The 26,225-nt window shown below is 36.7% G+C and overlaps 1 protein-coding gene and 1 long non-coding RNA gene across 2 annotated transcripts in view; both read left to right on the top strand.

Annotated features, from left to right (window-relative positions):
* The window catches only part of SPOCK1 (SPARC (osteonectin), cwcv and kazal like domains proteoglycan 1), a 289,273-nt gene that overhangs the window by 700 nt on the left and 262,348 nt on the right, over positions 1–26,225 (top strand). The gene's annotated exons all lie outside the window — the stretch shown is intronic.
* On the top strand, positions 7–24,565 carry LOC125181944 (uncharacterized). Its single transcript, XR_007160618.2, has 2 exons — positions 7–10,798; positions 10,949–24,565. It is a non-coding gene; the product is annotated as an uncharacterized lncRNA (long non-coding RNA).

Genomic DNA, 26,225 nt, shown 5'->3' on the forward strand with positions numbered 1-26,225 from the left:
GTAAGTACTTCTCCGTTTGCTGTATGCTTCGTGTTTGTTTGGTTTGACTCCAGCATCTTTTCAGTGGGTGGCTGCTTGGATTTTAGAAGATGTGGGTGGAAGAGAGATGCAGCTCGGGCTCGCGGTTGCTGCGTGTGTTAAGGATGTTCGGAGTGGTTTGGAAGCTGGACAGACAGCCCTGGCATTTTCGATTACCCCATTGATCAGGACAATTTTGGCTCGATATCAGTCTTGCTGAAAGCGTAATGGTCTTCGGCATTCCTTTGGGGAGGAACTTTGAGAGAAGTTTCTGTGCCTGCTGCTGAAGAGGCTAGTTAATGTAAATAATGATATTGCATGTTTAAGAAAGGTATATTTACCAGTTTGAGCCACCAGGTGGTAAACACTGAAGCATTTTTTCGCCTACAGATTTGGTGGAAAACATTTTATTGTCAATTCTGCTCATGGATATTTTGACAGTGGTATAGGTTTGGAGGAAGCGACGCTTTGACTTTTTTTTTTTTTTTTTTTCCAGCCTAGAAAATAGGGGTAACTTCAAGATGTGTTATGACATGTATCTGATGTATCTGTACAAAACAAATCACTTTCCTAAGATTAAGCTTTGAATTTCCCTAGATTGAATACAGTTAGGCATGGCAAGTCAATGACTAGTGAAAGGCAAACCCAACGTTTATGGTAAATGAAACGGTTCCGGAGCTCCTTTTGCTTCTGTTGTCTGTATGTTGAAAAATCTTTCTTGGCGTATACACAGAAAGGCCTGCTTCAGTGTTTCTAAGGCTGGATAAGGGAAACATTCCTGTTAATGATGATCAGGAGCACTCTGAGGTTAAGTATTCCTGATTGCATGGGATTTGTGCACTCTGACTGCATTGTGACTATAGGAAAGGGACGAGTACGTAGTTGGCTAGCAGTTCAGCTGGTACTGTTCTGTAAGTTTGTTGTGTGTGTTTTATGTATTAATTTATTCTCATTTAAGTAGCTCAGGTGCTTTATAAAATCTGAAAATGGTAAATTGAATGAACAACTGGCAAATTCAACCAAAATGTTTTTAATTAGGGACAGAATTCTAGCAGATGACTCTCTACATCTTTCAACAGCCTCTTTCCAAATAGAGATTTTGTATTAAATTGTACTCCTTGAGCTTAAAGTTTTTATTTCATTTTATGCATTTTTTTTAAAGTCTTTGCAACTTCTCATCCCCTTTCCCATCTCACAAATGCAATTTTCAGAGGCATGATTCCTCTTTCTGGGGAAGATATTCATTAATATTATCTCTTTCATGTTCTAAGGTTTCACAATTGAAAATGCTTTTTTAGAATTTCTGAAAATGCTAACAAAATCTGTATAGCCTCAGAACTCTCTTCCATAGGAAGAACCATTTTATGGAAAAAAAATCTTAACAAGTCCTCTGTCAAGCAGAAATAAATAGTATAAAGTTTGTGCAAAGTTTAGATATTTTTCTTCTCAGCTATTTTAATGGTTCTATTTAATTACATCTAAACCAGCATGTTACAACTGTGTGTGATTGTCCATGAAATATTTTATGTGGCAAATTAATAGAGACTGCTGATCTTCTACCAAGCTTTTTCAAAGAAAAAAATATAAAAAGTTTGTATAAGCAATTAAACTCTTAATAATGTATTTTCAACCAAAGTGATTTCAGTGCATCATAGTCTTCTGTGAGAGGTTCCGTTCACACACATGAAGACATGCATAAGTACAGTTTCTGCCACTATAGTGTAGGAACGACAGCACATTTCTTGTGTGTGGAGATGTCTTGCTTTGTAGCTGTGTCGTCCGGGGATGAATTGTTAAAATATTTTTGTAAAACTGCTTAGTGAGATGACGCACAGCAGTATTAGCTGCTATGTGTGGAGTAGATTAGCATTTCATTTACGATTGTTGAATTTACAGGGAAACTATTTTCCCATCTTCCCTTCATTCCCAAACTGTAACTATACATCGTTACTGGATGAAATTCTCAGTGTGGGATCTGTACAAGAGGCTGGAGTATAGAAGTGGTGTTTCAGTTAATACTTTATTGGATATGACACTACAGCTGCTACAGAGCAAAGGGCCTAGGCCGTACCCTACAAATCAGCAGAAGTAATTTTGCTGTAAAAATCATAATTACCTTTAGTAGCTTTCAGAATTTGATGTCATGTGATATAAATAAAGTTGCACAAATATTTGCATAATTGTGTCCATATGCACAGTAGAAGAAACACTGCACATATGGAGCTGAGATTTAATTGTTGTGGCTGTGGTCACTTTAAACTATTTGTTGCACGTATGTGCATGCAACACAAACATATGACAGATGTACAGGCATATATGTATGCACAGTGCTGCACTACCACCTCGTTTCTTTACATATGGGTTATAACTGAATATAAAATTTTAAATTGATATTCCCTCATCTTTTTCACTTATTCTTTTCAAAATCAATTGGTTGGTCAAGCTTATTGAGCTATGGTCCAATATGGCCTGATTTGAGAAGACAAGTATTGATTGTTTTCTCAAGTATGACCCATATTTCTTTTGGGTAAAGACAGCGTGGTAGTTGCCCCTAATGGTCCAGCAGTCATTACTCTTCAGTGAAAAGACAGCACAGAAGTACACCTCATTTGAACTCAACATTATAAACACATAATCAGGCTAAATTTTTAAGTTTGACTGAATTTTATAATGTGAAATGATGCCCTGTCAACATTTTCAAAAGGCCTCAAGATCTGGTAAAAACAAGACTTTACAACACAATCTTTTGATGTGGTTTGAGCACAATTTGTGCAATATTTAAGGGCTTCATTTTTAAGACCAAGCAAAGCCTGCTAATGAGTAGTAAGACCAGTCTGACTGGTGTGTTGTGAAGCACATGCTCTTGAAAATCTTGCATATGGTCTATTCGTCCAGTATCAATAATGGTGTAATGTCTTATGTATTGATGTGCTTTAAATATGATCTGAACATGATGTTCCTGTCTGTCTTCTGCCCCTTTTTCCTAGTCTGTCATGGGCATCTTATGTGGCCGGTGACAAAATCTTCTCTCCGTCTTAAGTGCCATTCTATAGCTGGGGATAAGAGTGTTTCTCTCCCTCATGACTTTGTGTTGAACCATACAAAAGAAAGAACAGCACTCAGCATTTGTGATTATATGGAATTTTATTCACCTAATTCATACACTTAATGTGGTTTGAATGCTTACATAAGTATTAAACTAGACCTAGTCAGTTACTTAAGTATCTGAAAAATAAAAACTCAGTCAATATTCTTACTAGAAAAAGAAAACAGTAAGCAAGCTGCAGTCTGTAGGAAGGAACTGCAGATATTTGTACACACTTGAGGCTTGGAAAAGAAGACTTTAGGAATATGAGAGGTAAATTAGACCTTTTGATATTATGAAAACAAATGTTAAGACCTCGATCTTTCGATCAAATCTGTTGAGAGAGATTCTTTGGCTTAAGAGGAGCTTGAGTGCAAATTCAGTACCTGAATGTGAAGTGAATTCTTATGAGTCTTAGAAAGCATTTATTTTGTGAATAGCCATACACATTACTCTAACAGGTCACACTGCAGCATCTCATTCCATTCATAGAGGCTTGGCACAGAAGGCACAGAATGAGTCCTCTTAGAGTAAGGCCTGTCTTAACCAAATTATATGAACACACTAATACTATTACTTCTACTTGGACTTATGTCTATTACATTATTAATGCTTACATTAAAAAAAGGCAATAAGTTCAACTAGCTATGGATTAAACTGCAAGAAGGGGAAAAAAATAAATGAACTTAAAGGATCAAATATAAACCATATAAGGACTTTCTATAAAGTTGCAAGCTAAGAATCTCAGCATGACCTGGTTTTGGTGCATGTTTATGCATGGCAGATTGCCAGGCTATGTTCTTCATTAACTAAACTGTTTCTCTAAACTTTATTACTTGCAGAGTTTCAATTCACTTCAGGTTATCATGTTAGTAGACCCATCCGTGATATACTTTGAGACTATGCATGCCTAGGAAATGAGACATGAAATCTGTGCATATAAAATTTCACAAGCTTATAGTAAATAAGTTGTTGAATGTAACTATGAGAAGCATTAACATTTATATATAAGTAGATTAGATTATATACTATGTTTCCCAGGTTGGCACAGACCACCAGCCCCTAATATGATTCACTGAAGAGACAGTTTTGTCAGTTATTCATCTACATCAGCTCTCTGAGCCTATTGAGTTCACCCTTACCCTAAGCAGAAATGCTGCGTTAGGTGGTAAAGCAAATACAGGCTGAGGGAGTTGTACTGTTCCAGCATTGCCACTGATGGACGTTGTGCTGACCTCTTCATGCTTCTGCACCTGCTTTTCCTCTTGTTGCACTTTTCTTCTCTGGTTTGTTTAGCCCAAAATTAAGAGTGTGGTAATGAAATTTGATAGCAGAGAGTTGGAAAACATGACCAATATGGAGAAGGGTTGGAATACCAAGCGGGCAGAACTGGAAGACCTTGAGAACTCAAGTAATTGAAATGAAATGAAATTTAAAAGTACAAAGTAGAAGGTCATGGAACTGAGAGCTAAAATGAATTTATTCTGGGTCCTGGCAGCTTAGCTTGAAATAGATGAGAGAGAAAACCTGTGTACATTTATTGATTTTGCAGAGTTATTCTAAGTAACAGAAGTAATGCTACTCTAAAGAGAACAAATATATTGTTGAAATGCATAAGATGAAAGATTTCTGGTTCTATTGAAGAAAGAAAATTGTACGAAGCATATTTAACTAGGAATATTGAGAGCATAGTAATTGACTTTACTTGCACAAAGCTCATTTTAAAAGAGTAGATTTGCTACAGAAAGTTTATTGAGAGAGGGTTACATGAAGTTGACATAAAGAAAGGAGCAGAATATAGCCAACAAAAATAATTTTATTCCTGACTTTAGGACAAAGAGTATTAATCTACTCATAGTTAGGTTTTTAAAAGTTATCTTTTAAAAGTTCAGTTTTAAAATTGAGCTTGTATGTTAACAAAAAAGAGTATGGTGCAGTTAACATAAAACATAAAAGAACCTAGATTCTGTGATTTTTTTTTTTTAAGAGGCCCTGGATTTTTATTTCATGTATCTGTTCAATAAGATTAAATCCCCATGCAGATGGCTGTCTTGCTTCGTGTCCACATTTATTTTGTCTGGTGGATCTTGATCTCAGATACCCAAATAATGCAAGTATCCCCAGATCCCCTGGCATTTTTGAGCTAACATGGCTGGAATACAAATGTGATTGCAAAGTACAGCTGAGATGTACCTGCCAAAGCTGTGTGAAGTTTAAAAGAGTAGCAGAACATGAGACCAAATTTGTCCAAATGTAATTCACAATCAGCTTCTTAAAACCAGAAGAGACATAATTACTAAAAATGCCGTTTTCAAACTTGACACTTTCCTTCAGCAGTGGACAAGGGGAAAAATAATGGCATTTATGTCAGAATAATTAACTTGGAAGGTATAGAGAGCACGCTTTTTATGTTTAACTGACATGTATGCAGCTTGCCTAGGAATGACCTAAGACTCTAAAGCTAAACAGGTCAGTAGAAAACTATTGTGTTAGTTTCTGTATTATATGTTTCAAGTCCTAAGTTGAACAGTAACCTTGCAGAAATCTTTTATAGACTGCAGTCACTAATAATATCCCCAATAAGGAATTCTGTAGATCTGAAGTTTTCACTAATGTGTTTTACAGTTCTTTAGAGTAACCATTCTTGGATTCTACTACTTTCTCTTCCCCGCCTCCCGAACTCTTAAATTTTACAGGTTTTCTTTTCCATAGGGTCTGTCTTTATTATAATTTTTTAAACTGTAGTTTTGTCAGATTTCTGGGAACGGAGTCTTCTGTTATATTTCTGGACACAGATTCTATGTTTTAAGAGTTGGAGTGGGAGCTATAGGAAATATAATGATGTGAAGAGCATGCTGCACCTTCGTAAGTACAGAAAGAAAGGTGTTTTTTTGTTTGTTTGCTTTTTGTAAGATAAATCTTTTGCTTCTTGTTACATGTGAAGTTAAAATTGAATTTTAAAAATTTGGAAAAGCCAATTTGGAGGAATCACAATGCTAGTGCCTCATATATGCAAAATTTCAGCAAATCAAAACCTGTTACATAGCCATGGGATAATACTTCCCACAACTTGTGAGTTAGTACTTTTATCTGTCTTCTGTACTTACAGTGTTAACCAAGAGGATAGACATATGTAATTTAATCTAGTCCCTTTTAATAGTGTGCATGGGTTTTGTGGATAAAATACAAGACTACCTTAATATGGGGTGGTGCTAGTGAGCTAATTTTACAAGAGGCAGTACATCGTGAGGGAAATGTAGGTGAAATGCTACATTTGGGGTATGAAAACTCTTTTTTTCTTTTTGATAACATTTGTTTATTCAAAGACTGTTTAATTATTTCTTTCCCTGTATAATCAAAAAAGAGAAATTCATCCGAAAGATCTTTAGTGAAGTTCTGTTGATGCTGATGACCAAGTTCTCAAGGACTTCAGTGAGGCCTGAGTTTGTCATATTCCTCATTTTCCTGTTCTCTTAGACAAAGAAAGACTGTACATGAAAGGCTAGTTAGTTTAAATGGTTATTTTCGTCTTTTGGAGGACACTATGTAGTTGGAAAAGGCTGAAAGATCAGGTTTTTGGCCAGCATAAGTAGTAGCTCCTTCCTGGAAGAATCAAACTATCTGAAAATTGAACATGTTCAGTCTGCAGAAAACACATTTGGTAGATTCCAACCAAAACAAGGAAGTGGAGTTGACACAGCCAAGTTAAAGTAACGCCACTGTCTTCAATGTGAATTTCTGTACTTCCAACACTTTGTTGCAGCTCTGTGTGGGGCCTTATTGCTGCTATGTTACCAAGCTTTAAATAGTCTGTCATCAGGTAGATTAACGCCAGCAGTTATCATTGGTGGATTTGCTGTCGCAGGTTGACAACTAAAATTGAATTACATATTTGGACTGAACATCTAATGCCTAACGAGTTTCAAGGCTAAGTTATGATTCAAAATTCAGTTTACAGATAAGTAATTGCTAAGCTACTGAATAGAGGTTTTGGCAGGAAGTAGATTGGTCTTTATCTGTCACTTCTATAGCTTGGTTTGTAATCCAGAGTAACAGAAAATCATTCTCATTAAATGGATACAAGGGGGCTTCAATTAATTCTGTGATCTTGGCTGTCCTCTTAATGAACTTAGTGTCATAAATCCACTTCACCGATTGCTTTCTCCTGGGCAGATAGAAAAATACCTGATTAAAAATTGCAGTTAAAGTAACTATCTCAGACTGGTTTTCAAGAAAGGTTTCAATATATCATGGCATACAGTTCAATTCTGGCCAACACTGGAATGATGGAGGCAGTAATATTTGTCTGTCTATGCAAGTTATTTTGAAACTGTCTAATCAGGAAATTCAGCTGTATGTGTATACAATTTAATCTGAAATTTCACAGCATACCTCGTGGATAGTTTTTATGTGCTTTTTAGGTTGGAGAGCTGACTTCAGCTTTCTTTCCTTGAGTTCCCTTTTCTATTCAGAAATTTATCTCAGTATTGTCTCCTGCTACTTGTATACTGTCCTCTATGTCTTTCTCTTCTAGTTCTAATGGTTGAACCTGAACAGAAGACCAAAGAAGTAGGAAGGACAGGCTTTAAATTCTTCCCAATGGATGCTGAAAATGATCATAGCAGGGTTAAGAAATGGGTCTGCAGCTGAGACACGCTGAGCTGCTTGTTTGAGGGAAAGAGTGGAAAACATTTTTTGGAGTAGTGTTTCTGTGTCTACTAAGGATATTTAGGTCCTTGTAGAACTTGAATGTAAGTGGTATATATTAATAAAAATCAATTTTAGAGACTTCAAAAATGCAGTGGCAGTGATTCCACTTCCACTTAAATTTTCACTCCCTGAAGGTGGGATGACCAGTTTCACATATTCTTCTTATACTATCATTCCCAAAAAATGGAATTAAAATATTTCCACCAACCTGCACTACATAGATTCCGATCTGTTGCCTCTCCATCTTATTGCAGGGGATGCATATCAGTAATCCCTTTACCTGAAAACTTTGCTGTACACTTGCATGCACTGTAATGATACGTTAAAGGAACTGCTCTGGGATATGGCCACTTCATCCAAGACCGTTGCACCTGGCAGAGTGGGTTTTGGCAAAGCCCAGCGCCTGTGCAGGGGCCGGGGCCTGGCACGGTGCAGAGCTGTCCGGCGCTGAACCTGCCCTGGGGCCTCGCTCCATCTTCAGCAGCTACTGTGCTTTTTGTGGCACCCTTTACCACATCTCAAACCAATTTTCGGATGTGGTTAGGCATACAGAGATGTACATCTGGGTTAGGCGGATGTGGGAGCAGAGGACAAAGCTAGCTGCAGAGTTATCAGTCAACCTAATACTAAATCTAACAACAAAATTTATGTTGTGCAAGTCCCAGGACAGTACACTTCTACTGGGTTGTGTACCGTGTTTGAATAGAGGAAGATGAAGGTTAACAGGTCTGTATTCTTCCTTTGAGTATATGTGCCAGTATCTGACAGCAGTACTTAGTGGGTTAAATTAATTTTTTGTTTGATAACATAAACCTCACTCAACATATATCAGGGATAAATTATGTCTTTTTTTTTTTTTTCCCTAAGTGAAGCTGGGCTAACCAGTCTTTTTCATGCTAGCTAGAGGGGTTTTGTTTGTTTTTGTTTTTTAAATAATAGGTAGATACATCTCTATTTTGATATCATATTTAAGGGGGATTAGATAGTTTCTGTTAAAGCAGAGATATAATGCACAGCGAATTTCCTGTATCTTGTTTTATCTTAATGGTAATCTGGTGAAACTCATGACTCTTAGTAAGTTTAAAGTTTACTAAACTTTTTAAACCTTACTAAAAGTTTTGCTAAAAGAAAAAAAAGTGTTTCCCATGAAAGAACACCAGAGTGTTACCTTCAGTGAGAATATCATAGGCATGGGATAATTAGTGATTTAAATATAGAATTACCTGGCATATCCCTTAAACACAACCGTGAATCTCCACATTATGGCTCACTGAGGTCAACAGCATCCAAAAAAAGAATTCTGTCACATTTAATTTCAATAAATATGAACGGGAAAATTACCACACAACTGTCAGTTATGCATATAACTGAAGTTTTGCCAGATGAAGAAAACTGGTACACCAGATGTATTTGTTTATAAACACGTATATAGTAATTCACATCAATAGCCAGACTTAATAATTTGATCACTTACAAAGATGCTTATATAACAAAGTTGTCAGTTGTAGCAAGATGTATAATGTCTTATTTTTATTAAAATATGAGGTGAGATGTACTGAGATGATAATCCTTATGTGACACAAATGTTTATTTTTATATCTGGTTTCCTCTTCTTTCTATAAAGCCCTTGGTTCCTCTCATGAAGATGTGTTTTGTGTATTATGCATGTGTCATATCTTAATAAATGTTAAAATGATTGGCAGAGTGAAGATTTTGTGGCTTGTAATGAATTCCTTATAACCTAAGATGAAAGGTAATATTTTTCCCCCAGAGACACTGCTGTTAGTGATAACAAAGAAGTGTTTCCTACCATACCTTGTAAAAGAGAAGAGTGAATATAAGTGCAAGAAACTTTATTGGGTATAAATGGACAATTCTGAAGCATTTATAAAAACATAACATAAAAAATTCTAAAACTATCTTAAAATATATTGAAACTTCCATTTCTGAAGCAACAACTGCCATCACCAAGAATGCCATCTTTGTGTGAAGGAAGAAGAAAAAAGGACAACAAAAATACAGCTTTGTAGGGGCCATACCCTGCTATCAGAACTTTTTGCATTAGTAAACAAAGAAACTTAGTTGTGTTTTTTTTTTTGTAGAGATACTCCATTCGTGGTTTAATGGATGAATATGACCCTGTGTAATCAAAGATGAGAAGTATTCTATTACAGCATGGTAAAGTAAAACAGAGAAAAATATGTTGTGTGCTCAGCATGGCTGTAGTCATTAGCAATGAAAGAAGCTGCAAGAAGGAAATTATTTTGAAACCTACCTCCATCATTGCAAAACCATTACTGGTATATTACTGGGAATGGTGGGGTTGACATGTTCCATCTGGAATAACATAAGATTGTCTCTAAAATTCAAACTCAATAAGGAGATATGTGTATATATAAAATGAGAAACTAAGCCTTAGTGCATGGCTGGCTTTAAAGCTGAAGCTTCCTGAGTAGTCATGGCTAAGTTGGAGACGTGCTCCATTAGGTGAGAAATCATAGTTGGAACAGTCTTTTTTTTTTTTTTTTTTTAAAAAAAAAAAAAAAAAAAAAAAAAAAAAGCTTGGAGGTCTTTCCCTCCTGGAAAATGCCTGGCAAAAAGAAGAAATGAAGAAGACATTTGTCTGTGTGTGTGTGTAGGTAATGGAGTTACAAACATAGACAGAATGAGAAGAAGGTAGATAAGGAAAAGCATGTGCTGCTTCATTACAAAGGATTCAAAAAATATAGGTTGATGATGGTGGTAAGGTTGGAGGGAGAGGAGAGCAGGAAGGGATTTAGAGGGTATACAGATGAAAGCTAGTTAGCTGCTAACGAGCATCCTGCATGGCCCAGGCCCCGGTTAGCAAGTGTTCTTGTGAGCAAAGCTTCTGGTAACCCCCACTTAAGAAGTGTGTGTGATTTTGGGCACAGTTGTGAAGATTCTCTTGCTGAGTATACATAATACATTTTGGACTCCAAGAAATCACGGCTGGCTTATTGCCAGGTAAGAAGTTGTAAACATCTGCCTTGATGCGGTCTTCCTACAGTGGGACTTGTGCATTGTGTGGTGGGTGGTATTGGTTTTGATTTGATAAACAGCAAAGATGCATTGTAGAAAGAATACATGTGCTTTAATAGCCTTTTTTCCTTGCAGTGTAGTTGTGGATATCTGTAGCATTTGTAATTAGCAGAGGAACAGATGGCAAAAGCTTGATTTAAAACAGAACATCCACTGAATGATCATGTACTGCTGCAAGCTCATTTGAGAAGCAGTTTGCTCTGTTCCCTTGGATGGTGCTCTAATGCAGTGGTGCAAGAGTAAAGTAGGAAAACACTTCACAACAGCTGGTGAAATTCAGTGTGTGTAGGACCTATATAAAGCATGAAAATCATCCAAACTTTCAACACACCTCCTGGATGCAAGTCTCACGCTGCATGAGGATTTCCAAACTTAATGTCTTGCATAAATGGAATCTTATGTCATCATATGTAAATATAATGAAATGTTCATAAGATTTCTTTTCTCCTTCCCTTATTTCCATGCAGAAGGGTACAATTATGTAGTCTGCTCAAATTTTAGTAACTGTTGTAGTGTAGCTTATAATAATAAATAAATAAAAACTTTCTATATTTTGTTTGTGTGCTTCCAGCATTAGCATTGTGCTGCAGTTTTTCAAAGCTAGAATACATGAGAGGATCTTGTCAGCATTTCACCATGACACTTGTTTCACATTGAAAGCCAGAGGGCAAAATAAAGTGGTTTCTTTTGGTCCATGTAATCTTTTTAGAAAGCAGTGTTAGTCCTGCAGGCACAATCACTGAGATTCATATGAGGTGATGCTCAGATGATGAAACCTCAGATGTAAAAATTGATGGATTTGTTATGTGATACCATTCTCCAGATTTAAAAGTTAAAAATAGTTGATTTTAAGGAGAGAGGGCAGGACAACAGAAGGTTGCTAGGGGAAAATACTTCAACTGTGTTTTTCATCAGTAAAGTAAAATATGGTATTTCATTATCCTAAAGGAACTGGATGGATTATTGCAACAATCCAATTTAGTGAAAATCATGTTTGATTTTGTCTTAAAAAAAAAAAAGAACCCCAGTTGAGATATTTATCTCTGAGAGGTGACCTGCATTCCTGCATTTTCCTTTGCCACAATGAATTGGGTAGTCTCTTAGTCTGTGAAGCTATTTTATATCATTCCTTCTCCCTGCAGACTGTATGGATCTAGACATAAAATACTTCTGTGAAAACCATAGTGCCATTCCCTATGTTTGCAATTGCTGTTACTTCTAAAAGCAGGCTGTATATTTTGGGCAGTATCCGTAATATCCAATGAAATGATGTTTGATAGTTCCTATTTTTCTCCATATGCTGAACTATAAATTTTAATATGTTGTGAACTGTGTTTTCTTATTCCATCATAAACTCCCTGCATCTCCTCACAATAAGTACTTCAGAGAATAAATAGGTAGCTTTGCATTTGCCTAGATATCCTTGTAATCTCCAATTTTCATGTAAAACTGACTTAGAATTTTTCCAGCATGAAAACTAAAGTTTCCCTTTTTATTACCCACTCTTCTGCAGTTACACTGACCCAGTTTCTTCACAGATAAGGGTCAATGAACTGTTTTTCCTTATCCAATTCAATTGACAGGTTATTTAATTCTTTAATATATTTTGATCAAAAAAATCTTGAGGTGGAAATATTTGTGTGGTTTTGATCACACAGAAGCGAAGTCACCTTGGTCTTATCATTGAGGACCTAACGTTGCTGCAGCTGTGCTCCTTGCAGCTTCAGCTGTCTTGAAAGGCTGAAGAATTACATAGCATTCCCTGTAATCACAGGGTTTACCTTTACCTGCTGAGTTGCAGAATTATTCCTTTCAGGTTAGACTTCAACTTGCACTGCTGTGACACTGATGTGTAAAAAGCTGAGAAAGAAACGAAGTCCTCCAAACTGGGTCTCCTTGAGACTGTTTCTTGACAGGACCCATGTACTTTGAGAAAGCATGGGGGACATACCACAAGAAGGTACAGAGGGTTGGAGACCTGACTCAGTATTCCTAAAAGTATTATTAAGTTACTCTTCCCTGCAGTAGAACATGAAAAGTATGTCAGATATGATGTTACAGAAACTCCCATGAAATCCAAAGTCTGGGAGAAAACAGCTCACTGTTAATAATTTGGGGGAATGACACGATGGAAAATTAAAAGAAATTTTGTAAAGCAAAATTTCATTTGCTGCCTAGAGAGTGTTTCCTTCTGGGGGAAGGGAGAATGGGAATTGTTGCTCTCATTTGTCCCAGAACACAATTTATATGTTGAATTCCTGTTTTGGAGGAATTGGCTACCTTCCAGAGCTTTCTGGCAAGAAAAATGCACTGCTCAGGTTAAACCATACACATTTACACATTGTTACAGTCATCCAACTCACTCCCATGTCCTTTATATGTGTCAGCAGCAGTGCAAGCCTGCTTACCATTTCTGAGCAGAAATTGTTTTTACTGCCGTTATACATGGAAACCATATAGGTAGGATATGGGTAGTGAATTCCTTCATATTCCTGCATAGCATACAGCAACTATCCAGCCTTTCATCCATGTCTTCCAGTTCATCACTCCATGTAACTTTGACAGTGATTTCAATTCTGAGCTCAGTTAAGGGCCCTTCTATTACCTTTTGCTTTCATATGCACCCAGTATGCAAAGAGGAAAAGCTGGAACACTACAAGAACAGTTCTTCCTTCAACTCAGCCTCATCATTTGCATTACATAAATGGTTTTATTTTTGTTTTCAGCATTCATTTTCTGAAAAAGTAAAGTGAAATGCATAGATTTTTAATCTCTAAAGTCTGGTTTGTATCCTACTGAATATAAGAAAAAGGAGGCTGTTTTATCGATGGAGTTTAGATCATGTTTCAGAAATTCATTGTGAATTCCCAGAATTGAACCAGTGGGAGCTATCACTGTAATTTGGATAATAAAAACAATAAGAAAATGCCAGACTAAAAGTCCTGGACAGCCTTACTTAGTAAATGAAATGGCAAACTACCAGCCGGTGTTGAAAAGAATAGCCAGCTGATGCTGCTGTTATCCCTGTACAATTGGCAAGCCTCCTAGATCGATGCCTGAGTGTATGTTAGTACTTGGCCTGGGTATGATTGCATGTAAGTGGACGAGGCCACTGAATCATTTGGCACTCTGACAGTTGTATCCCAGGAGAGCACTGGGATTTCTGCTTGTCTCAGTTGAGTAGTATGACTGCAGTGGGGGAGGAATCCTAATATGCTTGAGACCTGAGTGGAAAGGATCCACTGGCATTTTTGAGAATTTCTAAAGTTCTGACGGTATGAAGCACAAGTGTCTGTATTGGTGAGATTCGGAGATCGGCAGATTGTACACATGAAAACCATTCATGTTTAGAGACAACTAATTGAAACCACTATCTAATATCCAATATTTTAATCCTCAATATAAACCTACGTGGGTAAGTTTTACTGTTGCTTATTCTTGTTGAAAAATCTGTAGTATTTTTCATCAAAAATGTTTCGGGAATCTGCATGTGCGTTATATAAAGATGTCATCCATCGAATGAATTTATCTTTTTCTCTAAAAACTTCTTTGTCATCAAAGGTATCTTCAGGGGCAAGACAAGCTGTTTGTGCTACAGTTGTCCTTGCTACTAACTATAAAGTAGATGTGGTGTTTGAGTTTTCTCTCGGAAATGCCTGCTATTCCACCTGTTTGTTTGCTGTTCTTTGCAGTGAGTTAGGCTGTGGGGTAACCCCTTATTGAACTCTTCCATGGATACAATGCACTGTGGTAACTGAGGCCAAACTTCCATCATTTTTGGAGATATGAATTTTAATGTGATACCAGAGCTGAAAATAGTCTTTGAGAATAGAAAGTCGATGTTTTTTCCCTCCATTGTGAAGTGTCATCCAGAGAAAGTGCTTTATTTTCCTTCTGGTGACTGGTTTGCTGACTTTTGGCCCATTTTGGTGACCATTTTATACTTAAGAAATATATCTTTGAAAAGCAGATAGGATACCTTCCTCCTCTGTGCAAAGTTAAGTTAGTATTTCTGAAAGGGCTGTTACTAGTAGGTTTTATCCTTCAGGCTGAGTTCTCTCCCGTGGAAACTCTGTACTGACGTTATTTCAAATACATGGTTTTAAATATTCATAGACTACATAGGGATAGGTGGCATGCTTCCTGAGATTTAGTTCATAATATATTTGGTGCATGCCTTAGGTAAGGAGGTCTTAGTGAAATCAAAGCATCTTGGATGCTGGGATCTAACTCTGGATCCATTATTAATGAAAAGAAGATAGATAAGATGTCAGAAAGCTACCGATGTGAGGAAAGCATCTAAATTGTCCACTTGTCCAGCTGGTCTCTTGGCTAGTTGGAACAGCCTTTAAAGCTATAACGGCTACTGGGGAGGAAGAGCTGTGAGTCTAGCTTCTCTAATAAGCTGCTAGATAATACTGTTTCAGAACTATCAAACCCATAGGTCTCTGCAGCCCTTTTCAAACAGGGACTTGGCTCTCATCCCTTGACTAAGCACCAACAGTGTCACATAATATTTTCAAAGCATGTCCTTTCTGTTCCTTCATGCTTCTTGGTTTGTCTCCAGATTCCCTGGAAGCCACCTACTTTTATTAATCTCTGAAGTTGACTCGAAATAAGAAAGACCTCATCTCTCAAGGAAAGAAAGACTTTTAAAGGATTTCTCATGCAAACTGTTAACAAAGCATACTTAAAAATAAACTGCTGCTCTCCTTCTCTCCCCCCACCTTCCTTTCTAGAGTGAGCTAAGAGGACACCACCGGTTGAATCATCCATCTGAGTCATGCAAACAGCTGTCATTGTTAGACGCAAAGATGAACTAAAAAGCTGTCATTTGCTTGGGAGTGTTTTTATATTTGACTCACTTGTCCAGTGAGGGGGAGAGTTTTCTTTTTGCCTCTTTTCACATGGAAATTGACAATGAAGCCATGTGTTCTAATGGCTAAAATCTCTACTATTGAAAAAGACTTGCAGAAATCTTCTACCTCAGAGGATGTAATCTGAAAAATCTTTTTATTGCATTTATGTGCACGTTCTATGGGGTCCTGTGCAGGTATCCATACAGTCTTCTTCAAAATACCCAGGCCTGTACAAACACCTTCTCCTCCCTGTGTGTTGCCTGGAGTCATTCTTGTGTCTAGCCTATAAATATGGACCACACTCTCACCCTGACAGCTAATGCTTTTTTCTTGCTCTTGCAATTATTAGCATTGTAATTATCTTTGCATTGTACCCTTTGTATGGGTTAAGTTTCCTACTATATTGGGATTGTTTACATCTGTGAATAAATGATGCTAAATAAATGTCTTAGCATAGCATTTGTCCATAAATATGTGGATTGCTTAGGAAGTGCTGCATAGATACTGGATTAGTAAGAGTTTGGATTCCTGAGATTCCTGGTGTATAGATGCTGGAAAGATTGTACAGATCTTGTAAGCTAAAAGCCTAGTTAAAGACATTATTTTTTCTGTTAGACAGAAGATCATTAACAAATGTAATTTTGAGACAGAAGATCATTAACAAATGTAATTTTGTCTGCCCTGAAAATAAATTGAACAGAGCCTCTTGGACCACTGCACAAAGTATAGATACTAACATAAAGCAGATATATTCTTTTAATGCAGGAAATGTATTGTATAAACCAAGTTGCATTATGTAAAAGACGCATTTGAAAACCAAAGTCAACACATAATATAGAGTATGTGGTATTTTATAGGTTCTACAAAAATTAGTTTGTAATTGTCATAATCTATTTTGAGAAAATGGTGACCATATCATTATTATGTAAAATACCATGGAATTAAAATGCATTCTTTTGATGAAATCAATATTATGTTGACTAGTTTCTGTAGCCACAAGTACTAAGTGGACAACCTTGGTACATTATGTTTTCAACATGCCTGAAGCTTCATATTGATTGCTGTTTATAATGAAGTCGTGAAGTTCTCACCCTGATAAAGCCTTATCATGTTCAGATTGAAGATAGTATTTCATCATATTTCAGACATTCATAATAAACCTCTCCCCAGGTCTCTTTATCTTCTTCATGGAAAACCGTAGTTTCTACTTATCTGGTCACTTACCCATCAAATCAGCTTCCCTGAGAGCTTGAGAAAATGAAGTGTAAGGCATATCACTTCCTCTTTCTCAAAGAAAATCTGTGAAGTTCTTTGTATCCTTACACTTTAGCTATATATATATCCTGTAACCACAGGGATAAAAGTCTGATATTTCCACTCTTCCATAATCTGATCCTCCAGTAGTTTGAATGTGTGCTTATTTTTCCATTTGTGCTTAGACAATGCAACCAAGAGACTTTTTGTAGATCTCAGTAAGCTGTTCAAGCAATTGGGCTCCTCACACTGTGAAGTAAAAGAAATATGTAAGCTTTTTCTTTTCTCTTGGTTTTATCCGCCAACTGAGTGCAAGTTATCTTTCTATTCAGTTATATTCGGATAATTTTTCTTAGGGTTCTTGTATTGTGTATGATACAGTAAGGTATAGCAATCTGTAACATAGACTGAAGTTTTATATCTAGCTTACTTGCAGCAGTCTCTTCAAATCTCTCTGTACTTCTCTATATTTGGTTCTGCACAGTGCTGTTTCTGATGAAGTAAATAGGAAAAAATTAGAAAAAAACACGCTACTTCTAGTGAATGGGGTGTAGGGGAAAAACACCTTACTTTCAAAGGAGTTTAAAATAAAGCAACAAAAAAAACGCTCATTATTCATAGATTCATTATGAATTTTGGTAACTATAAAAAAGTGTTAATGATTCTTTAAAATACGGAGACAGGATATTTTGAGTTTCCAAATCTCTGAATATTTAATATGTGTTCAGTTTTGGAAGAGTAATGATCATGAACCCAGTGAGCTAGCTGGCATACTCCGAATTTGAATTTTCCAAAGTTCTTGGCTGGATTTACATTTAGTGATGTGCTTAGTTAGCTGGTGGTTAACGTTTGAGCCCCCATATGTAGTTTCACGACTGGATATTTCCAAAGCTGTTTGCTTTCACTAAAAAACTATTCATTTAGACTAAGGAATTTAGTCATTCAGCCCTTACATGAAAACTTTGTTTATAAGCAATCAGAAAACTTGTGTTTATTGTGGTGACCATATGTTGATGCCATAAAATTGTAGATTCACTACCAAAAGCATAGATGTATTTGAATCCTACCAGCAGTATTTGGGAAAATCTTGCAGTGATTGACTGCTTCCTAAGTGATTTGACTGCTTTCACAAAATTGTGAAACACTTTTCCTACCTTTAGAATGCAGCTATCTGCAGGGTAAAATGTAGCAGCTGGTCTTGCAGACAAGAGTTAACCCAACGTGACCCTGTAAGGCTTGGTATCTGACAAAATCACAGTGTGAACCTGTAAGGCTGCAGGCAGACCTGGAAATAAGCAGTATAAACTACTGGCAATTCAGAGTAAATGACTAAGTGTTATAGGAGATACTGGATGGTGCATTTGTATTTTATTTTGTGGGATCACAAAATGTACAAAATGCATTTTGTGAGATCAGGTTTATTTTGTAGCTTAACTTTTTTTTGAATTTGAGCTTGTCTTCTGTTTTAGTGAACTTGATACTAATCTATGAACCCACTTCAATGGTTTTCATTATAGGTCCATTTCAAAATGACAAGGTGACTGAATTTTCTTTCCTCATTTCAGTGTTGTTGAATTCTGAGTGCTGGGAGGGCTGAAATATTAGTCACTGGGAGAGATTTGCCATTATTTTCAAGAAGACTTATGACATTTTGGTCCTCTTAAGCTTTCACCTTAAACAAAACTAAAACACCCTTAATAGTTGTCTCTGTTCTTGTTTCATGGTTGAACGCTTCTATTTCTGATGTGCAGCTCTCTTCCCTCTGTTGCTGATCAAAATCAAATGAAATTCTTATTCTTTGAACCTCTTTGTTCAAAGATGGAAAATGTTTTCCAACTTTTAGCCAGCTGTAGATATTAGTTACTTGTAATTTTCAAATGTCTGGTGTTTAAAGTTGAAATTCTGGTCCCACTGAATTCACTCAAATTTCTGTTTCATAGTACTATGTTTTTTGCATTGAAGCATTAAACTTTACATATTAGTTTAAAGACTCTTTCCTTCCAAAGACAAGAAAATAATCACAGGAACCTATTTTTCTTCAATGTCATCTGTCTTTCCTTATATAAGGCAGTAGCCGTAAGTCAAAATTTATAGATGTAGATCATTTCAGATCAGAAAAGATCATTTCAAGTCAGAAAGCAGGAAAATTATCCACATTGGCCTTCAGAAATTGTTCAGCAGCACGATTCATATTTAATGTGCCTGGCTGCTGTGACTTCTTCCTTCCCATTGAGCTGTTACTGGTAGTTCTTAGTTGCCTGCTATGGCCAAATCATTATCAAACAGATGTTTCTCAGTTGCAGATGTTGATGACTGCATTTGTTTTCTTTATTTTGGAACTTTTTTTTTATGCAAAAGGTCAATTCCTAGTTGTCTCTTGATAGAATAACCTACTTTATTTTTTTATATTTTTTCTAATATTATTTTTAATGTCCTAGCTCTAAACAGATATGAAGACAATACTTCCATTCCCTTCAAATACAACACGTCAGATGAGCTCAGCTTCTTTTTTCCTTTGGAGTTGTTATTTTTCTCTATTACTGGCAGTCATCGCTGTAGGGTTCAATCACTCCTCAGAGCAAAAAGTGTTTCATACAACCCAGAACTGAGGCAAGGGACCTTCACAGGCAGGGTTGTAGAGTGCATCTTTCTGTGTTTCCGCTTAAGCAAATGGAGAGAGAGGGAAAGAGGGCACATCAATATGTTTCAGAGAAGAAGGTCAGCTTAGTACTATATCAGAAATTGTTTTTTGTCTTGGGAAAGTATAACAAAATGAGTATTAGTCATGAAATCATACCCAACCATCACTACTTTTCCCGGATGGATGTACTGTTACTGTGGCAAGTTCTCTGTGCTGCCCACTGTGAGAAACAAGAATGGACCGTCACAATTCTCAGGGTTCGTTTGCATATATTACAGTTCAGTGCCTCGGAGGAAAGGGCAGTTTCAGCATGTAAAATTTCACCTACTTCTGAGATATTCACGGGTTTATTTTGTAGCACTGCTGTCCCAAGAATTATGTGGTTCATTTCAACTTTCACCTTTCTTTTGGTATCTAATTTCTTTCTTTTATTTGTTTTTCTCAATTTGAAGCTTGGGCTAAAAGGCAAAATAATTCATTTGATAATAGTAAATCAAACTGTTCACATAGTAGCAGGTTATTTCTTTCTTCTTCTGGTTTCACCTACATCCTTTTTCTCATAAGCTCAGCCTTATGTCTTTTGATTATTTTCTTCATCTGAATAATGTGGTTCATTTTGTTTTACCATTGTCTGTCTGTGTAATTCTTTCATCTTTAAATATGTTTCTCCTTTCTGCATCAAGATTCATTTTTCTTTTAAATATTTGTCTTCTATATCCCTTTCCTTATTCTATTTCCAATAACTTTCGTCTTTTTTCATTTCCTGTTTCATTCTTTTCTATTCTTTAATCTCCTTCACTAACTTCCATACCAACTGGAATTATTCAAGCCATTGCTGTATAATATGGTTAATTTTCACATGATTTAATTGAAAGTGTCTTTCTGGAGTATTTTCAACATATAGCAGTCCAGAACATTTATTTTTACGAAGGAGTTATAGCAGGTGAAAATGGAACACAAATTGGAACCTCAGTTATTTTCTCGGTGATTAAATTGTGCTCAGCCATTGAAGCTATGCTAATCTGCACAATTTGAAGAGCTGACTTAATAATGATTGGGTTTAAAAATAAATGTTGCTTTTCAACTCTGCATTGGGCAGTATCTACATTCTTCTCTTATACATATGAAATCTCTCCACTAGAATACAGATGATGCACAAAAGATGGAAGAAGACTATATGCATTTCCAGATTACAAGCTTTGTTATTGCTGTGCTTGCCAGAATGCTTCAGGAGATGCTGGTTGGCTTACTGCAATGTGTGGTGAAATGACTAGCACCAAGCTTATTTTCTTGTCCTTCCCCAGTGAATAAATAAAAATTCAGGAATGAATCACTTGCAGGGAATAGCATCTGCTGTCTTTGGAGATGATATTAACCTTCATAGAAAGGACTCTATATTTGTGTATATGTGTTTCTGTCCACTCGGTTTATTGATCCTTACAATGCTGCATGTAGGCTGTTAAAATGAACATTTTATTTTCACTTGTAGCATCCTTTTCTTTTTTGATATATAAAATAAATATATTTCATGGTCGTTGTTCTGCTTGTAACAGCAATCACACTGGCTAAGACCAAATGTCAGCCTAACCTAGTATCCTTCAGAGTCCAGTACCAAATATCAAGGTATAGACTACAAGAAAATGGATGTAACTGATTATTTCACATTTTCTCTTAGGGTCAGCTTCTGTAGTGGGCACATAAAAGTCCCCACTGTCCACCAGAACCGTATTCAGTATTATTTCTGACCCATGCTTGGTGCATATGAGATATTCTTTTTATTTATTGTGTTTTGTGACAGTATCAACACGAATGCCTGTAGCGCTGTGGCTAGGTAGTTGTACAAGTCACCTATATGTGAAAGAAGACATCCTGAGTATTACTTAGTTCTGTTAATGTGTGATAAATCATGTCCAGTACTCTCACGGTATGAACTAAAAACTCATGGAAATAGGAACAGCTTCTAAATGCAAGGGTAAGGCGAACCTGAAATACCTTGAGGTCTTGCTTTGTTTATAATGCATGCTAACCCTGTGATGGACAGAAGAGTGTTACCTTGATTATGAATTAGCAGTTTTAGTCTGTTTAAATTTGAAGCAGTGATCTCTGGTGTTTCTACTCAATCTGTGAGTCTTTTCTGATACTGTAGTTCAGAGTAATTTCAGATACAGGCAGTCTTCTCTAATTGATTTTATTCCCTGTGATATTGCATTTGATATGGCAATTTTTACTGTTAGCATTTCATCTGACAACCCATCTAAAGTGCCCAAAATACAGTATTTTGTACTGCCTCAGTTTGCATACCAACTGGGGGAGAATATTAACGCCAACTTTTGAATGATCTATTGGTATTCCTCTGTTTGATATTCTTCCTACAGCAGCTGTTGCAATTGATTGTTGAAATATATCCTAATTAATGGCTTAAAACATTACCTGTATTTCACAGTGATCTAGATTTTCCTTGAAGGTGGTTCGTATGGCAAATTCGCAGTTTTGTTTCCAGGTTTCCTTAAATTGTGTTATATTCAGGTAGTTACAGTGGAATTATATCCTGCGGCTCTGAAAAACTAAAACTATATACATTCAAGTTTCTAGGCTATATTCCTGAAAATTTATTTGTAATGGGGATGATTCATATAAAACATAATTCTAATGAATTTTTTTTGAGAAATGGGTAAAAATGCTCAGTCATGTTTTTATCTTGTTGGATACATGACTGAAAAATAACAAAAATAACTAAAAAAATAAAAACCTGAGCAGAAAACCAATTTTCATTCTCCTATCTTCTGGATCTTCTGGAAGACCCTGTAATGTGTTTAGCTTGCATGTAAGGCATTTAAATTCTGCACTCAGGTTTTCTTGTTCTGCTCTCTGTGTGCCCTTTTCCACACCAAGACATTGGCATGGATAGGAGCATGCCAGTGTGACTGAAATGGCTACATTTAGCGAACAATGCACTGTTTGATTTCGATGTTTGAGCAAAATAACAGAGCAATGAGAGGTTTGTGATCAGAAAACATTAATTCACTCATTTATTCTTTATTGGGTGTCAGCAGCAAGGTGGGACGCTAGAAGAAATAAGTACATTTTATTTTATCCCAGAGTGGTTTGTCAGTACCCACTATTGATTCTGTGGACTCCACGTTTCAGGTGATGTAGCACAATCTGGTAGGCCTCTCCAAAGTAGCAACACCTGGATTTTATTGAGAAACTGGCAGCCCTAGGGAAGAAGAATGACCATGTTAAGAGAATGCACCAAAGTAGCTGTTCGTTATTTATTGTTCTTACCTGGACGTACCTCCATAGGTTATATTATGCTGCTTTTTATACCTTGAATTCCTTTTTCAAAGTGGTATTGCTACCTAGTGATTTATGAAAGATCTACCCCCCCCCCCCCCCCCCCCCCAATCTCCCTCATTCCCCCAGGATGGACTGACATTTAGTGAATGATGCTATGGTATTTTGAAACACTTTACCCTCTTTAATTTTTTTTCCCCACCACATAATTATTCTTTGATTTAGGGTTGCTATTGATTTGTTATACTTTTGTCCTTGGTCATTTTGCTGCATGGTTTCTTGGTGTAAATAGATAACATTTAAACATCAGATAAGAGGGCATGAGTGACACTTCTCATTATACGGCACTGTCAGTTTCCAGGAAACGCTTCGTGCGTTTGAAAGGATCCTCCTATGAACTTTCTTTTGCCATGGAGACCATTTTGTGGTACTTGTTGATGTATTACCCTGGACAGTAGTAGAAATAACTTTATCCAATATGATTAACAATGTGCCAGCTATCCTTTCTCTATCAAATGTACGTACTTAACTGTACCTGGTCTGAGAAGGTTAAAATCATGTAACTTATTAAGAAGGGTTTTTTTAATTGGCTTTCTGTTTACGTGTGGTACCTTTTAACTGATGCTGAAGAGCTTCTGTGCATTTGGGGAAGTTAACAAGAATGTCACAGTTCTTGTCGTCTGCAGTTATTTAATTCTAGCACGTGGTATTTGCTTGCACTGACTTCGAGCATTTCTGTGATGTGATGCAACATAAAGGACTGGGTTGTGACAGTTTAGAGAGTAGTGCTTGGAAAGCTCTGTGAGCCAATAACCAGATCAGTCCAGAATCCTGAAGGCAAATTCAGCAGTCGGAGTGGGCTACTGAGTGTGTTCTCTGACAGTATCTAGAAACATGTGCATGTCTCACACCCAAAGGGGAACTTCACAAACAAACACCTTTCATGTAAATTGATAGGTAAAGCAGGAAGTTCTAGAACAGGGCAACGTAAAGGTTGGCCTCTGATCTGGAGTGCATTTCTTTCCACAGACCTCAGAAAGTGTCTCTGGATTTTTTCAGACAGGTTCTGGATTTCTTCCAGTCTCTTCGAGAGCAGCTGCAGGCAGAAAGCAGTAACTATCTGCTTAGCCCAGAAGAACTGGAGTTGAACAAGTCTCTTGCTGAATGAATATTAAAATCATCGAGCCTTGATGAAATTTTACAGCAGACCTCATTTAAAAAAAAAAAAAAAAAGAAAGAAAGAAAAAAAAAAAGTAGCCAAGTTTATTAAGTCTTCATTAAGTCTTTTGTTTGTTTTCTCCTGTATGTGTTCCAAGAAGATACTCATCCTGGTAAATATCTCACTGAATTTAGTTGTATAAAAGCAGAATTCCACTTCAGGTAAAATCAATTTTGATAGGCAATGGAAAGATGTTCAAGAATTGTTCTGTATTTAGCATGCTTCTCTGTATTAACAGATAGCAGTATCTGTCTTCAGGGCAGCTGACGTGTTTGTGGCTCCTGGAGCATGATGGCGTGAAGTGAATCTTGGGAGTAGTCTGGACAGTGTGCTGCTATAGAAACAGGTAATGGAAGAGAAATGCCAAATTACTGCAAAGTGAAACCAGATTCTTGCTGGTATGAAGTTTCTCTCAAAAAAAACAAGGTTCAGGTTATATTTTACAGCCTAAGCTGCAAGGGTTTTCAAGGAGAACCTACCTTTCAGCTAGGAGAGAAGGAACTGGTCTGCTCTCCCAAGGGATACGATTACTGAAAGTTCTGTGTGTTGGCTGGATGTTTCCAGGGTACAAAAACTCTCCTGGTACGGTTCTCTGTTGTAGTTGTTGCTGTTACTGGAGGTGGGATTTTGTCCTATGTGACTAGGAAGCCAGGTTGGAAGTTGCTGTCTGACTCATGTTTCAGTGGTTAACACAAGGCTGGCGTGGCTACTTGAGAGACTGAATGCTGCTGGACTTGGCTTCTCAGTTGAGGAAAAAAAAAAATCTGTTAAGTTTTATTTTTTTTTTTTTTTTTTATCTTTAATTAAGGGTTCATTGGAAAGTTTGTCTCTTTTGGTCTGAAATATGGAGTACTTGCTGACTTCCTGAAGGTCAGTAGCATTCCTTCTCTTAAATAATTTCTTTTTTTTACAGGGATTTTTCTCTTGCAGAAACTTTTCCTTGGGACAGATTTTTCATCCTCATTTTGCTTCTGCTTTAAGGCCTGATATTGTTGTCACATGATGCATGGATGTCACTACATCTGGTCCTTGTTTGTGTCATTGTGCTCAGAATAGATGCCCTTTCATTTCTGTCCTTAAGGCAGTTACTAGCATCCTGCAACAGGAACTGCAACACAGGCAATAAAATGCAACTCTTACTGTCCAAAGCCTAATGAATTTTAACTGATTCAACAGTAACCACTAGAGATACTTGGTGTCAAAGCAGCCGGGCTTAACTGCCTGATATTTTCTAGTGCTCAGGGATCTTAAAATAATGATGTGTAATATGCTAGTTTTGCAGTACAGAGTAGCATGTCACAAATAATTTGCCTTTATTGCTGTGCAACTAGAAAAATATACTAAGCACTTAATTGAAGCTTTTAATGAAGATAATGAAAGGAATAGCAATAAATGGAGCATGAACAGGGTCCAAGTATTGCTTAGTGCAACTTACAAATGTAAAGGCTTAAATAATGTTTATAAACCTTTGATCCTGCAACTACTCTGTGGAAGGTCAGCAAGGACATGGTTTCTGTACTCTGTTCAAGTCCAGCAGAGTATTGCATCGATTTGGTTTGGGGAAGTCACTGTGAATTTCTGTTAATTCATTACAAGTGTAAACAGTGAAAAACAATGTATTTTGAAAGTTGAAATAATAGAGGAAATCACAGAGGGAATCTATGGGTTTCTCTAAAACCTGTGTTCCCAGTTTTAGTGGATCATTGCAGAGATTTAAGAACATGGATGTGGGGTAAAAAGTCTCTTGTAAAGAGAATCTTCCATACTGTAATTCTGGGGAAAAAAAAAAAAAAAACCTCATATTGCAAGAGACATGCATTTGTAGTTAAGGTTGTACCAATGCAACACAGAAGTGATAGTGTTCCTACTGAGTTATTCAGAGGCCAAGGAAAATGGCCCATTTTTCATCCAAATATATTTAAGGACTTTAAATCAAGGTGAAGATATTTACTTGATTTGCAGTGTATTTTCTTAACATGCCATGTTAAAGTAAAGGTTCATTCCAATTTTATTTAGGTCATTGTGAATTCCTTTTAAAACAACGCATGGATCAGCAAATTCCCTATTCGTAGTCTACCATCTGTA

This window comes from Anser cygnoides, chromosome 14 (genome assembly GCF_040182565.1).
Source record: "Anser cygnoides isolate HZ-2024a breed goose chromosome 14, Taihu_goose_T2T_genome, whole genome shotgun sequence".
In the NCBI taxonomy this organism is placed as follows: domain Eukaryota; kingdom Metazoa; phylum Chordata; class Aves; order Anseriformes; family Anatidae; genus Anser; species Anser cygnoides.